A 15,782-nucleotide genomic window follows, 5' to 3' on the forward strand; every position below is an offset into this window, starting at 1 on the left:
TAGTTTATTAATGCTCGGTGTGAAAAGTTGTATAAGCCACTCGAGAGCAAAATTATTTTCATCTTGGGCGCTAACACTTGAATCCCTCATTACGCTTAGGATTCCACTTTAGAATCCCTCGCTACGCCCAGGATTCTATTGTAGAATCCTTCGCTACATTCTGGATTCAATTTACGCCCTCGCCGTAAATACACCATTTTGCTCCCTTGTGACACAAATAACTATTGCCACATGGAGGTATACGTCGACGCATTTGTAATTATGTTATATTTTTTACTAGCTTTTGCCCGCGACTTCGTCCGCGTGGAATAATAACTTTGGGAAGTATTTAATTTATTTAGGATACCTATTCTGCGAATAATAGCACATAGAAACTTCTACGGTTTACTGAATAAAATAAACTGAACTGAACTGAACTGAACATCCATACATCCATGTTCTACATAAACATACTTATAGTAAATTTGTTTGGAATTACTTAAGAAGTATCGGTATCGAATTGAGATTAAAACCATAAACTCAGGTCAATAGTCCTGAAATCTGTGAAAAAATCAAACTTCTAAGTCAAGGCAATCAAAAGCTACAGTCATTATAAAGGTGTGTCCATACAAATTGCCTTAACAGAAAAAGTTATAGGGTACTTCCGACTGTCCTAAAAACTTGGATTTTTTTTGCATAAAGGTAGCTCTTATATAGCACAATAAATAAGAAAAATCCGGAAATCATAATTTTTCATGTCTGACCGTCTATGTCAATAAGCCATCTATTATAACCCCACATTGCGTACATTTTGCTATGAGCTTAAAGGGCACTGCTAACACTGCATCATTTCCTCTGCTAACATCCCCTCGCCGGTAAAAATTTCAAAAACGTTTGAATAAATATCTATTTATTTCTTATAATGTCCAAATGCCAAGTTTCACAAAGAACCATCGATTTATCTTCAATAATGACGATCTTCCATATAAAGTTTCATCCGTTATTTCACCCTCTCACACGAAGAATTTTAAAAAACGCGCGAACAAATATCTATTTATCTCTTATCACGTGCCCAAATGGCTAGTTTAATAAATATTCATCGATTTATCTTCGATAATGACGACCTTCCATATAAACTTTCAACCCCTATTTCATCCCCTCACAGGTCGAATTTTCAAAAAAGCTCAAACAAATATCGATTTATTTCTTATTAAGGGCCTAAATGCCAAGTTTCATGGTTTTATCTTCGACAGCGACGAACTTCTACCATATTAACTTTCATCCCCTATTTCAACCCCTTAAAACCTTTTTTTCGCAATAAAAGATAGCCTATGTTCTTTCCCAAGGTCTATTCTATCTCTGCACCAAATTTCATCCAAATCGGTTCAGCCGTTTAGCCGCGAAAGCGTAACAGACGGACCGACAGACAGACAGAGTTACATTCGCATTTACAATATTAATATATGGATTAAGGGCCTAAATGCCAAGTTTCATGGTTTTATCTTCGACAGCGACGAACTTCCACCATATTAACTTTCATCCCCTATTTCAACCCCTTAAAACCTTTTTTTCGCAATAAAAGATAGCCTATGTTCTTTCCCAAGGTCTATTCTATCACTGTACCAAATTTCATCCAAATCGGTTCAGCGGTTTAGCCGTGAAAGCGTAACAGACAGACAGACAGACAGACAGAGTTACTTTCGCATTTATAATATTAGTATGGATTGGGTAGTATTTAAACGCTCATCAAAATAAGTCCTGTTTTATCCAAAATAAAATCCGAATTCACATCAAAATTACTGATTGCACAGCAAAATACTCCACTCAAAATATTACGCAATAAATCGCACCTTATATTCGTGGCGTACCGCTATTTATTTTAAAGTAAAGCATTTTTTTTATTATTGCACAGCTAATAATGAATAACGCACATCATACCTGATAACTCTTTTTTATTTAAATCTAGCTTCTATTTTCATATAACGCACAGCAGCTTACATAAATGAAACAGCATTTTATTTGACATATCATCTTATTAGTATTTATTAATTACAACATAAATGTATACCTATCAATTTATTTTCAGCATTTATATACTTTTTACATCAAGTAAATTACATAACCAGCAATAGTAGAGGCCAAATTATTTCCTTAATAACCTAATTTGGTTCTGGCGCTTCGCTCACTCGGCTCGCGCGTTGTTGTCGCAATTGTACCTAACGCTCCTCGCTCCGCTCGTCGTCGTACCTAATTTTCCGGTGCCAAATTGACAATAAAAGTTATTTTGCTATGAGAATGAGTATCATCTACGCACGATCTAATTAATTTTCTTTGCAGTCAGTATTTTTGATGTGATTTTCGAATTATGTGCAGTGCTAGTTTTGCTAAACATTTTGTTTATTTGTATTGAAATAAACTAATTGATGTACAAAAGTATATAAATGATGAGAATAAATTAATAGGCAATTATTTGATTTGCAATTAATAATTTCCCTTATTTATTATTATTCAAGGAACTTCATTGTAAATAAATTATATTTATTGTAAGTAAATAAATTATGACAAAAAATCTGGTGTAATAATGCCTTTGTAGCAATTATGTCATTGTTGTTTTCAAGGAATAAATGGTTTTTATAATAAATGGTTTATAGTTTCGCCATGTCTGTCTGTCTGTTCGTCCGCGGCTTTCCTCAAGGACTATCAATGCTAGAAAGCTGTAAATTTGCACGAATATGTATGTAAACTATGCCGACAAAGAGGTACAATAAAAATATAAAAATAATAATAATTGTGTACCTCCCATAGACGTAAAGTGGGGGTGATTTTTTTTAACTCATGTCGTGTCATCCCTATAAAATACTACAGGCGTGAGCGGGACAAAACCGGTCTTCAAAGTGATACTCATTTTGATCTGAAAACGATATTTAATTTATTACTAGCGACATAAGAACAATTATATAATTTTACTATTATTCAAAGAAACCAATAAGATAGCTTTATCTTTTCGTTTTACAGTAAAAGTACAACTAAACATGAAATAAACAAACCCTGACATAACGAAAATAAAACACACTTTTTGAATACATTTTACTTACCTCATTTAATTTTAATGACCAAAAATTAATTTACAACCTTTTGTCCACCCAAATCACGGTATCACAGTAATTTTGTATTATAAATTAATACGTTATAGGTTTGATTTTTGTCACAATGTCGCGATGAAATTTCAAAACGTCAGAGCGTCAGAGCCAAAAAAGTTGCGGATGCTAGGTGGCGCTGATGACGTGCACAGAGGCATAGTGAGAGCGACGGTACGATACAATTTTCGTAGTAGCCCCCAGAATGAAAGATAAATACGAACTTATCCGGCAAAATACGGTGATAAAACATTGTTCTCACATTTCCTAAAAGCGGTCACCCATCCTAAACTTGTCCAAAGAGAGCGGCGCTCCCTCCAGAGCCACCATAACCCTGGCACTACGCCTGGGGGTAGGGTGGGACTGAACCATACCACCCTAATGCTGCAGTAAGCTACGGGTATTAGCTGGCTTCTTATGCCCGAAGGGCAAACCGCATACTTATGTTTGACACAGTGATTTATATAACGTTTTAAACTTTCGTGATTTTCACTCATAGTCAAAATACCACCAACGGGACTTATCACGCTAACACACACGATAGCCGAGCATTTGTTGGAGTCAGGACGAAACCACTGGAAAATACAAACTGAGAGATGGATGCACAGAAAAAGAGACCAGCACTGGGAATCGAACCCAGGTCCTCAGCATTCCGTGCTTCGTGCTATAACCCCTACACCACTGCTGGACAGGAATCTAGACACGAATTTTTCCTATGCATACATATCTCAGGTTGCTTATTTCTACTTTGCTACTTAAGCAGCAGCACTAGCGACATCTATGTGGCGTCGACAGACGTCACACTCTTTCGGAACCAACCGCTCACCCAGACAAGAGATGTCGCTACTAAGCAATCAAATTATGATTGGTTTTTAGAGTCTTTGTATTTTTTGAGTCTTTTTGTCCATGGCGGCGGCGATTGCTTCCCATCAGGTGACACGCATCGTTTCCCCCCTCTTTTATACATATAAAAAAACATTCATATCATAAGTGCTTGTTAAAATTTCATAAACATATTTTGACTGAAAGCTATAGTGGGCATAGTCTAATACTTTTCAATACAGATAAATATATGTAGAATTATGAGTATGGTCCTTGTATGGTCATTACTATGTGTGGTTTATTAAGGATTGGCATTATAGCACTTACGAAACGCCAGTGTTGCCATGCGTGGCGCGCTTGACAGAGCCTGAGATCTGGACGCGGGAAAAGCGATCGTCAATTGTCAGTTTGTAAAAGAAGTCTGGCCCGAGTCGACAGTCTCAGGAACTGTTACGCGTTTCTTTATTATTTAGCTAGGCTTTTCCTTAAGTTATTGTGAATCGTTATGATAGCTGCATTTCTAAGATTTCAGTGAACGAGTGTCGTATTGTTTTGGTTTTATCTTGACCACAATTAGTGGACTTTTGTTAGTTCTTCAAAATAGTTTCATTCTCTGCCCGAATCCCACTTGTTATGCCCACATTGATCATGTTACGGTCGGATCCCGGCTCTCTAAGTCCTATCTTACGACATCAGAAGTGGTCCGAACGGGCAAATGAAACTAAATTTTCGTATATCGTGTGAAATTGTGATTGTGCTAGTTACGCGCAGTGACATTATCAAAGTGTTTTTTTACTTATTTTAAAACAATATCGAATGAATGCAACTGCCCTTTATATTGATTGCACACAATCTTTGATACTAACACGCATAAAATGTGGTTAAATTTTACGTTAAATCGGCATAGTGTGATTTTACAAAGAATTTAATTTTTTTTTCGTCTCGTTATTGTAATCGTTAAAAAAAAAGTTAAAGAAATTTAGTACATGCAGTCATGCCATGTTTTTTTGATGTGACTTTATTCTTGTGTCACACTTGTGTGTTTATTCGTAATTATGTTATGAAATGTACAAGCGTGGTAATTTGAAATCTGTGATAATAATAAAGTCAATTTTGTGTTTTCTTTTTCATAAAAATGCGTCGAGAGTTTAAATCGCATTTAGTTACGTTGGCAATGCTTCTAGTCTGTCAAGAATGTCTCTTTGCAGCCAGATTAAAAAAAAAAAAAAGTTAAACGTCAAAGTCACTGTGTTTGTTTACAACAAAGTTAAGCCGGTAAATTTGGAATATTAATTTCGTAATTTTTAGTCGGTGTAAACTATGAATAGTGAAGTTTTTTTTGTAGCGATCTATTTTGTAGCGCACGAAGCATTATTTGCGGTTACAGGCAGTATGAATGACGAGATGGATAAGGTAACAACGGAAATTTGGTGAGTTTTCTTTTTATCATTCGGCTCTATTTTAAACTTATTTTTCTTTCACTTGGTTCTCCGTTTAACCCAAGAGTTGTGTTAAGTGAATTGATCAGTACTGAGAACATTCGTTTAGCGTAAGAAATTATACTTTGCTGGTAATATAATTACGCGTAAGAAATCGTAAGCTCATGGGTTCAGTCTTAAGCGACTGGTTGCCGAAAACAAAAACAATGAGTTCATTCTATACGCCACACTTAGTAAGTGTATTTAGAGAACTTTATATTATGAATATGGATGTGGTACATGTTCCTTGGCATGTACATGAACACTTGCAATATCAGTGTTGTCTGCATGATGCATAATTAATTACATTATTATAAAGACGAAAGCGTAATTTTCAGTTATTGCAGACTGCAATTTGTAGTAACAGTCTTACTCTTAAGGACACTTGAGTCACCAATGCATTGTGGTCACGCCTTCATACAACAGTGGTTGTATTTCAACCAATGTTACCTATTTGCATTAAAAATATCAACAGATAGAACTAAACATTTACTACGACCCTTACCTAACCTTTATGTGACCTGAAATTAATGTGAATCTGGATAATTAATGCTTCTTTTCATGGTTGTGATGTATGGATTGGATGTTATTTAAAGCGTATTTAGCAAAACTGAGCTTGTTACCCCAGAAACCTTGAGTATTTAACATGTTTGTTTTTAGCTTATGTGGTACCTCAATAACACATTTGAGAGTGTCATGGTGTGATATCTTTGATGGGTATTAGCAAAGATTTTTGTTTAGTTACATGACAAATCTTATTTATTTTAATTTTTGTAAATTTCACTCCTTAGTAAAAAAGAAAGTTTATGTGGCTCATTGATTTATTTGAGTTTTGTCTTTTGCTGCGATTTCTGTGCAATGTGAACTTTTGTGATATCAAATAATGCAGTTTTGTGTTGCTTGTGAGTAAAGAGAGATTACAGAGAGTTACTACAGACTAAATTATTGCTACTACTAACAAAATCAAGTTAGTACAAACAATATTACTGTACTGCTACTGTAAACAACATAAAGTCGCATCTGCAATGCCCTGGTGTCGCGGATGTTTGTGGGTGGTGGTGGTCTACTTGCCGTCGGGGGACCCACTTGCTCCTTTTCCGTCCGGTCGAGTAGGGGAAGGAAAAAAAAAAAAGAAAAGAAAATACAAGTTACTAATGCTTTTTCCACTACAATCAACTTCTTTTCAAGAGTCAATGACTTGAATGAGAGATTTGGGTATTGATGAAAAGGGGGATGGCTTTTTGTAGTCACTTAATTTTTTTTGAGAGCCAATACAAAAAAAAAAAAGTGTTGCTGCTTGCAATCAACTACATACCAAGGTCTGTCAGTAGTGAAAAAAAAAAAAAAAAAAAACAATTGCCATGCTAAGTTTACACAACTGACAAATCTATGTTGAATTACTTCAAATATTGAAACAGGATAAATCATTCAATTTAATGCAAAAACAGAACTTAGCTTCTTATCAGGAAAACATCTGCATTGTCAAATTAATGATTCTCAGTTTCTGAATTTAATAAAAAAAAATGCTGAATGTGTTAGCTAAATAAACTGACATTGTTTTATTCAAGTTTCGTTTAAAATGTGTGACATTTGCTATCAAAAACTTAGCAAATAATGAATAGTGTTTTGTTGGAATTTTTTTGTGTTGAGTTACTGTACTTTACTGTGTTTTGGGTTACATACAAGGCTTTATGCCGAGTAATCTGGTTATAATTATAACAACATAGATTTTTTTATTCCGAACTGGTAGTTTATTTCTACTATTTCTGTGTATTTTGTTATAAAATGTCTATAAGTTCTGTGTGTCTTTTGGCATGAGCCTCCTCCAACTGCCTCCATTGCACTCTGTCGGCTGCAGCTCTGGTCTGGTGTGGCCCCAGGGCTAGGCGGAGGTTGTCTTCCTTTCTTGTTGGTTAGAGTATGGGAGTGATCTGGTTAGGGCACAGGTTTTTGAGACCTAGCTATGTGTGGTTTGTGCAATTCACTTTTTTCTATTAGTGATATAGGTACTGAAATTGATTGACATTGTGGAATTGCTAATTAATCAATAGAAGCTGGGAATGGTCTGCTAATGTTATTTTTGTTTGTCAATAATGGTTTTCTGTAAATAATTAACCATTTCCTGAGAGGTACTGGATAATGATGATATTTTGTCTTGCAATCAATTTGATAATTTTGTTGGTTGGTGGACGGACACAGATATTGATGTAGATAGAGTTATGGCAGCAGAAGGAAAAGACAAATCTGATCAGCTGGATATGAGAGGGTGCGGTTTGGTATTAATGTTTTAGAATGAGATAATTGTGGAGGTGTAAGGGGATCTAAGCTCAAGCCTCACCTGTAAGTTTGCAACCGTTTGGAGATGGTGCCTGTGTAAAGTGCTGGACGGTGTGAGTGTGGCAACTTGCAACTGGCAAGTGAGTCAGATTATTCGGAAAATGTAAGATCTTAAATTCATGTTGAAGATTTCTGTATTGTAGAGTATCTGTTGGAGCTGTTGTTTTCTAACGATGTTACAAAAAAAAAAGTATTTTTACCTATTGAAAAAAAAAAAGAGTGGTGGAGTCACAGGGATGACTTGTAGGACAGTCACAGGGATGACTTATAGGAGAGTCACAGGGATGACTCGTAGGAAAGTCACAGGGATGACTTGTAGGAGAGTCACAGGGATGACTTGTAGGAAAGTCACAGGGATGACTTGTAGGACAGTCACAGGGATGACTTGTAGGAAAGTCACAGGGATGACTTGTAGGAGAGTCACAGGGATGACTCGTAGGAGAGTCACAGGGATGACTCGTAGGAAAGTCACAGGGATGACTTTTAGGAGAGTCACAGGGATGACTCATAGGAAAGTCACAGGGATGACTAGTAGGAAAGTCACAGGGATGACTTGTAGGAGAGTCACAGGGATGACTCGTAGGAAAGTCACAGGGATGACTGGTAGGCAAGTCACAGGGATGACTTGTAGGAGTCACAGGGATGACTCGTGGGAAAGTCACAGGGATGACTGGTAGGAGAGTCACAGGGATGACTCCTAGGAAAGTCACAGGGATGACTGGTAGGAAAGTCACAGGGATGACTGGTAGGAGTCACAGGGATGACTCGTAGGTAAGTCACAGGGATGACTGGTAGGGAAGTCACAGGGATGACTGGTAGGGAAGTCACAGAGATGACTTGTAAGAATGTCACAGGGATGACTAGTAGCGGAGTCACAGGGATGACTCGTAAGAGAGCCATAAGAATGAAAGGAAAAGAGAAAAATAAAAATGGCTGCTGAAATAAGCATGACTGGTAGTTAAGTCACAGAATGAAATAATGGTTGGTTCTCTCTCTCTTTCTGTCTCTCTCTCGTTTTCACTCATCTTTAAGTAATACTATGCGGAATTCATCAGAATAATGTCTAATACTATTTATTGTTACTGATTTTGATTTGTGTGTGTGTGTGTGTGCGTAATTTTATTTTGTTTTGTGTGTGTGTTGTGGTCAGAAGTGGCCGAGCGAATATTATGATGCTATTGTGTCGATTGTTGCAGATTAAACACACGAGGACGTGTGTCTTGTAGGATGGCCGTGTAGAATTATGAGTATGGTCCTTGTATGGTCATTACTATGTGTGGTTTATTAAGGATTGGCATTATAGCACTTACGAAACGCCAGTGTTGCCATGCGTGGCGCGCTTGACAGAGCCTGAGATCTGGACGCGGGAAAAGCGATCGTCAATTGTCAGTTTGTAAAAGAAGTCTGGCCCGAGTCGACAGTCTCAGGAACTGTTACGCGTTTCTTTATTATTTAGCTAGGCTTTTCCTTAAGTTATTGTGAATCGTTATAATAGCTGCATTTCTAAGATTTCAGTGAACGAGTGTCGTATTATTTTGGTTTTATCTTGACCACAATTAGTGGACTTTTGTTAGTTCTTCAAAATAGTTTCATTCTCTGCCCGAATCCCACTTGTTATGCCCACATTGATCATGTTACGGTCGGATCCCGGCTCTCTAAGTCCTATCTTACGACATATAAATAAATATTATAAATGCGAAAGTTTGTGTGCGTGTGTGTGTGTGTGTGTGTGTGTTTGTTTGTTACTCCTTCACACTAAAACGGCATTTGAATGAAATTTGGTACGTAGATAGCTGGAATAACATAAAGGCTACTTTTTACAACCTTTTATTTAGTTTCACCTGTCCCGTTGTCTGTCTGTCCGTCTGTAATCAAATTCTGCAAGTATATTTTGACCACTTCCAGTAGTCAGATTGACTTGAAATTTGGAATACTTATGTAAATTTCATCTAAATCGGTTCAGTTGTTTAGACGTAATGAAGTAATAAACAAAAACCGGCCAAGAGCGTGTCGGTTTTTTTTAATTTCAATTATTTATGCTGGCTCGTGCTGAGGCACCGACTTCGAGCTAGTAGGTACACCTAGGAAAATATTTTGAAGGGTTTTGTAGTCGGTTCCATTTCATCATCATCATTCCAGCCTATATACGTCCCACTGCTGGGCACAGGCCTCCTCTCAGAACAAGAGGGCTAGGGCCATAGTTCCCACGCGGGCCCAGTGCGGTTCCATTTATTGTTATTTTTTTTTTTTTTTTTGGAGTCGGTTTTACTTTTTTGTTAACCACATAATATATCTCGCGGCGCTGTATAATTCTGTGTCGAGTTGACAAAAATGTATCCATTATAAGTTTACGTAGATAGTGTAACTTTATTACTAATAGTACATTACTGCAGAGGCCATGAAGTAAGGGACGAGTTCGGGGTAGACGGCCGAGTCGTAGACGAGGCCGGATAAAACGAGTCCAGCAATCCCTGTTCTGGCCGAGGCTTGTATAGTGCTTTTCTCAAACAATGTGAGGAAATATTTCATCCATCCATCCATCCATCCATCCATCGCATCGCATCGCATCGCATCGCATCTCATCGCTTCGCATCGCTTCGCATCGCTTCGCATCGCTTCGCATCGCTTCGCATCGCTTCGCATCGCTTCGCATCGCTTCGCATCATCGCTTCGCATCGCTTCATCGCTTCTCATCGCTTCGCATCGCTTCGCATCGCATCGCATCGCTTCGCATCGCATCGCATCGCTTCGCATCGCATCGCTTCGCATCGCATCGCATCGCTTCGCATCGCATCGCATCGCTTCTCATCGCATCGCATCGCTTCGTATCGCATCGCATCGCTTCGCACCGCTTGGCATCGCTTCGCATCGCTTCACATCGCTTCGCATCGCTTCGCATCGCATCGCTTCGCATCGCATCGCTTCGCATCGCATCGCATCGCTTCGCATCGCATCGCATCTCTTCGCATCGCTTCGCATCGTATCGCATCGCAGTGGTGGTTGGCTGTTCGTAATTTTTCCTTTGTCAGTTTAATGTTAGTAAGCAAATTTAAAAAGTTAGAGCAGCGGACTTTAATGGATTTTCATACATACTTCATGGCCTAGGCCAAGAAGTTGTGTAGGGAGGTGGTAGGGAGCCATAAATGAGAAACTTCATGTCTCCATTTCGTGACATTAACGCATACATTTCCGAGCATGTTTGAGAAAATAAAATTATTCTTATTCTTATTATTGGTTCTAGAACTGTTTTCATTTGTACTCCAAAAGTCGCCAGATAAACCATTTTTTTAGTCAAAACTTTTTTTTGGTCGCTAAGATTAAGCAAAAGCCGTCACTTCTAGGGATAAAGTCACTAAACTGGCAACATTGATAGCCGCTGCGGGCCCGTCGCGGGTCCGACCCGCGCTCTGTGTGAATACAACGAACCGCGCGGCTCCCGCGGCGGACACGACCCGACCCGCGCCCGCTCTCTGTGTGTGTTGCCCTTTATTTAATACGAGAGCGAGAGGGACGGTACGATACAAACTTCGATTTCTGTCTTTTTGTATTTTTTATTTCCACATTGCGGCGTCATCAACGTACAATGGTGTCGGCGCCCAATGGGTCACGGGAATCTCACTGCGACATGAGCCATAAGCAACAGTTCCAGCTTAGGAGCTGCTCTGTGAGGCTCGAACGCATCCTTATGGAAGACTTGCCCACATGTAACACTTGTCTTGAGATCTTAATTGTAAATCAATTCTAAGAAATCACAGTTGCACACATTCAATAGAAGAAGCTAATTATTATAAAGACTATTGTGCCAAACAATATCTGCAGGTGAAGCGTTTAGGGAATCATTTAGCTTTGCACCATGTGAAAACGTATAGTAAAATAATGAACATACACAGTGTTAGTAAAAAACCAAATTATGCAAATGTGACAGATTAGACACAGGAGAGAAGCCATATTCTTGTGACAATCGTAAGAAAGTATTTAGATATTCTAGTGATTTTTCTAAGCAAAAGGATACTGATACTAGAATAAAATCCCACTCTTGCAGTATGTGTAACAAACGGTTTACATACAAATCGTATTTGAATAAACACATGCGAATTCACATGGATCAGAAACAGTACAGTTGCGATATATGTAAGAAGAAATTTACACAAAAATGTTATTTAATTGCTCACATACGAATTCACACAGGTAAGAAACCATTTTCTTGTGACGTTTGTAAGTTGCAATTTACACGTAAAGACCATTTGATTGAGCATAAAAGAACGCACACAGGTGAGAAACCTTTTACCTGTGATGTTTGTTAAGTCGCAATTTGCGCGAAAAGATAATTTGGCTAGGCATAAACGAACTCATACAGGCGAGAAACCTTTTTCTTGTGACGTCTGCGAGTTGCAGTTTTCGCATACAAGTAATTTGGCTGTGCACAGACGCACTCACACTGGCGAGAAACCTTTTTCTTGTGAGCTTTGTAAGTTGCGGTTTACACATAAAAGTGATTTGGCTAAGCATAGACGAACTCACTCGGGTGAGAAACTTTTTTCTTGTGACATTTGTAAGTTGCAGTTTGCGCGAAACGATAGTTTGGCTGTACATAGACGAATTCATACAGGCGAAAAACCTTTCACTTGTAATATTTGTAACTGGCAGTTTGCGCGAAGCGATACTTTAGCCGCGCATAGACGAATACACACAGGCGAGAAACTTTGCCACTAATGCTATTGTTAGTAATTGTGCCACTTGGTCTTACAGCTGTTTAGGCGTAATCCTTCAGTCGTTTTGGTCGTAGGCATTGTGATCAAAAAGGATGTTTTGTAAAATAAGATATTCATTGGTATTGATTTAAATAAATGTATTATAATTATAAAATAAAGGTCAGGTATGCGTAGGTATATGAAAATAATATTTATTGTAAAAACCAGAGATAAATTGCCTTGGATTTTATTTATCTTAAAATTGTCTTTACCTATAATATATTTTCATTACTTTGTTATTTCGTTTATCAATTTATTCAAATATGACTGAAGCAACTGGCACTAGTTACATTCCCGTTGACAACTGCGTCCTCCACAAGATAAGAAAACTAACAGATGCTTATTTAAATAACTACGGAAACATGGTATTTTCTAGTGAAAACGTGGGAAAACTTTGTTCTTAACTGTTTTTTATACATTTTAAAATATATATTTAAGTGTTTTTATCTACTTCCCTATTATATGTTCAGAAACGACTATCAAATGGCCTTTATTAAGAAACCTGGTATCTGCGGGTGCATCTTAATGTTCACATTAAAGTACAGTGCATCTTAATGTTTACATTAAAGTATCGGTAATACTTTTTTTAACAATGCATATCTGTACATATTGTAGAAAACTTATGACATGCATGTAGATAATTATTATTCAAAGTCAAAGTCAAGTCAAAGTCAAAATACAGGCCATATCTGAACATATTATAGAAAACTTATGATATGCATGTAGATAAAGTTATGTATGCGGCTATACATAATTAGGCATTAAAACACTCGTGTGATCTTATTCCTACTTTAATGCCTCTCATTATGCACCAGCCACATAAATAACTATTATATAAGACATAGACATAACTTTAATTAAGTATGATTACTTTATTTAAGTACATTTACATTCACTCGTTATTATTTTATTGCCAGGTATCAGACTCTCTCTGATGTATGATTTTTGGAAATAAATTTATTATTATTTCATACAACCATTTTTTTGCAATGAGTACTTCATGTAGTCGTTTATATTAGGTCCTTACCTAAGAAATTGGCGGTGTTTCTATCTATCTTAACTTCGATAATATAACAGACATAGAATATATTAAATTTTACACAATATTTTGACTTCATCGTGCAAATTTTAACTGTCATAAAACTAAAGTATTTATTTATTTAACTACAAAAAAATAGGTTGAAAAACACGTTTATTTTTGTTTCCAGAATTTAGTTTTTTTTTTATTCGACTAGATGGCTACGGTATAGATGTCGCTAGCGTCACTGCTTAAGTGGCTAAAACAGAAACAAACAAGCTTATATATGTGGTGCATAGGGGAAATTCGTGTCTGTACCGTTGAATATGGAATACCGAGGACCTGGGTTCGAGTGCTGGTCTTATTTTTCTGGGTTTTCTGTGCATCTATATTTCAGTTTGTATTTTCAATTTAGGTTTTACGGGTGACCGTAAAAGTAAAAATTTGGAATTGAAATAAAAAATACAAAAAAGATTCCAAAAAACCAATCTTAATTATTATTCACCTCAACTCTCGTGACAATACTAATAGTTTAGCTAGATAGACGAACTCACCCGCTCAAGAAAACTAATGACATTCCTGTCAGGAACAGTTTGCACAGATTTGCACGCTAACGTTGGCTTATCACTAACGCACTAGTGAAAAAAAGACTACACGCTACACTAGTGTGTAAACCGTGTCTTTTTTAATTTTAATTAGCCTGTAATGTCCCACTGCTGGGCAAAAGCCTCTCCCCTGGATTTCCAACTCGTCGACGCCGCACCCGACTGCACCCACACCTGCCCCGGGGATGGCGCTCGCTGCAACAGGAGCCCCGAGCAGCAGCACGGGCTCAGGAGCTGTTTTGTCAGACTGGAGCGACTACCAGTAGGAGACCTGCACAGAGGCAAGCCTTGCAGCAGCATTTTTCTTTTTTTTTATAAAAAAACTGACCTCGGCAGAGAGTTCCACTCCTTAGCTGTCCGCATAACGAAAGAAGAGGCAAACAAGTCCGCCGCAAGTCTCATGAAGTACATTTATGATGCATGGGAAAATTCGCAAGATGCAATAGGAATATTTTGCGACCTCTCCAAGGCCTTCGATTGCGTGGAGCATGAGACGGTTATCCGCAAACTTCTACACTATGGACTTTCAGCTAAAGCAACCTTGTTAAGTCTTATCTCAGCCAAAGAATTCAAAAAGTGGACATAAATAGAACGCAGTCAGCTGGCTCAGCGGTGAAGCTTGGAGTTCCACAAGGCTCCATTTTGTGTCCATTTCTCTGTCTAGTACAAATCACATCAATGAGACTTTAGCAGAGGCGCTAAACTGGTTCACCGCTAACTATTTATTACTAAATGCAGCTAAAACTAAGTGTATAAAATTTTCGTTGCCTAATGTAAGACAGTTTGAAACAACTACATATTTCTTTAAACGGAGAGAATCTGAAACTTGTGCATGAGACTGTTTTTCTTGGTCTTACGTTGGATCGTAATTTACAAAGGAGCCCGCATATTTCTGGTCTTGCTGGTAGATTGAGCTCTGCCGCCTATGCTGTACGAAGAATCAGGCAATTTACCAACGTAGAAACTGCTCGGCTAGTTTATTTCAGTTATTTTCACAGCATAATGTCCTACGGTATGCTGATTTGGGGCAAGGCTGCCGACATAGAAACTATCTTCATTCTACAGAAGAGGGCAGTCCGGTCTATCTACAACCTTCGCTTTCGAGATTCACTAAGAGAACGCTTCAAGGAGATAAATATCCTCACAGTATACATGATGTGATATTGTACCTACATATACACACAAGAATATCGAGTCCTTTAAGAAAGTGTCAGACGTACATGATATCAATACTCGTAATAAGCACAAGCTTGCAGTTCCTAAATTCCGTTTACGGAAAGTAAGCAAATCTTTTGTGGGAAACTGTGTGAGATTTTACAACAAAGTTCCTGTAGAAGCATGGAAATTGCCACACAACTCTTTTAAAGAATACATAAAGTAAAGAGTGCACTTCTGAAGAAAGCTTACTGTTAAGTTGAGGAGTACTTATGTGATGATGCGACATGGTAAACTGAAAGCCGATGAACGTGATGTGATGTACTCGTGTTTGTGTGTGCGTGTGTGTGTGTGTTTATGTCGGTGTATTTGTATTGTAGTGTTGTAAAGTGTGACTTGGCAGTGTCCGGCGCATTTCGTGTCTAGTTTCTGGTTCTGTTGCCGTTGTCCGCGTTGCAGAATTTAATTTAAAAATTTTATTAGTTTGACATTTGGAGACT

At 37.8% G+C, this 15,782-nt stretch overlaps 1 protein-coding gene across 1 annotated transcript in view; it reads left to right on the top strand.

Moving 5' to 3' along the window:
- The window catches only part of Su(fu) (suppressor of fused domain protein), a 90,673-nt gene that overhangs the window by 43,562 nt on the left and 31,329 nt on the right, over window positions 1-15,782 (top strand).

This window comes from Choristoneura fumiferana, chromosome 26 (assembly GCF_025370935.1).
Source record: "Choristoneura fumiferana chromosome 26, NRCan_CFum_1, whole genome shotgun sequence".
In the NCBI taxonomy this organism is placed as follows: Eukaryota; Metazoa; Arthropoda; class Insecta; order Lepidoptera; family Tortricidae; genus Choristoneura; species Choristoneura fumiferana.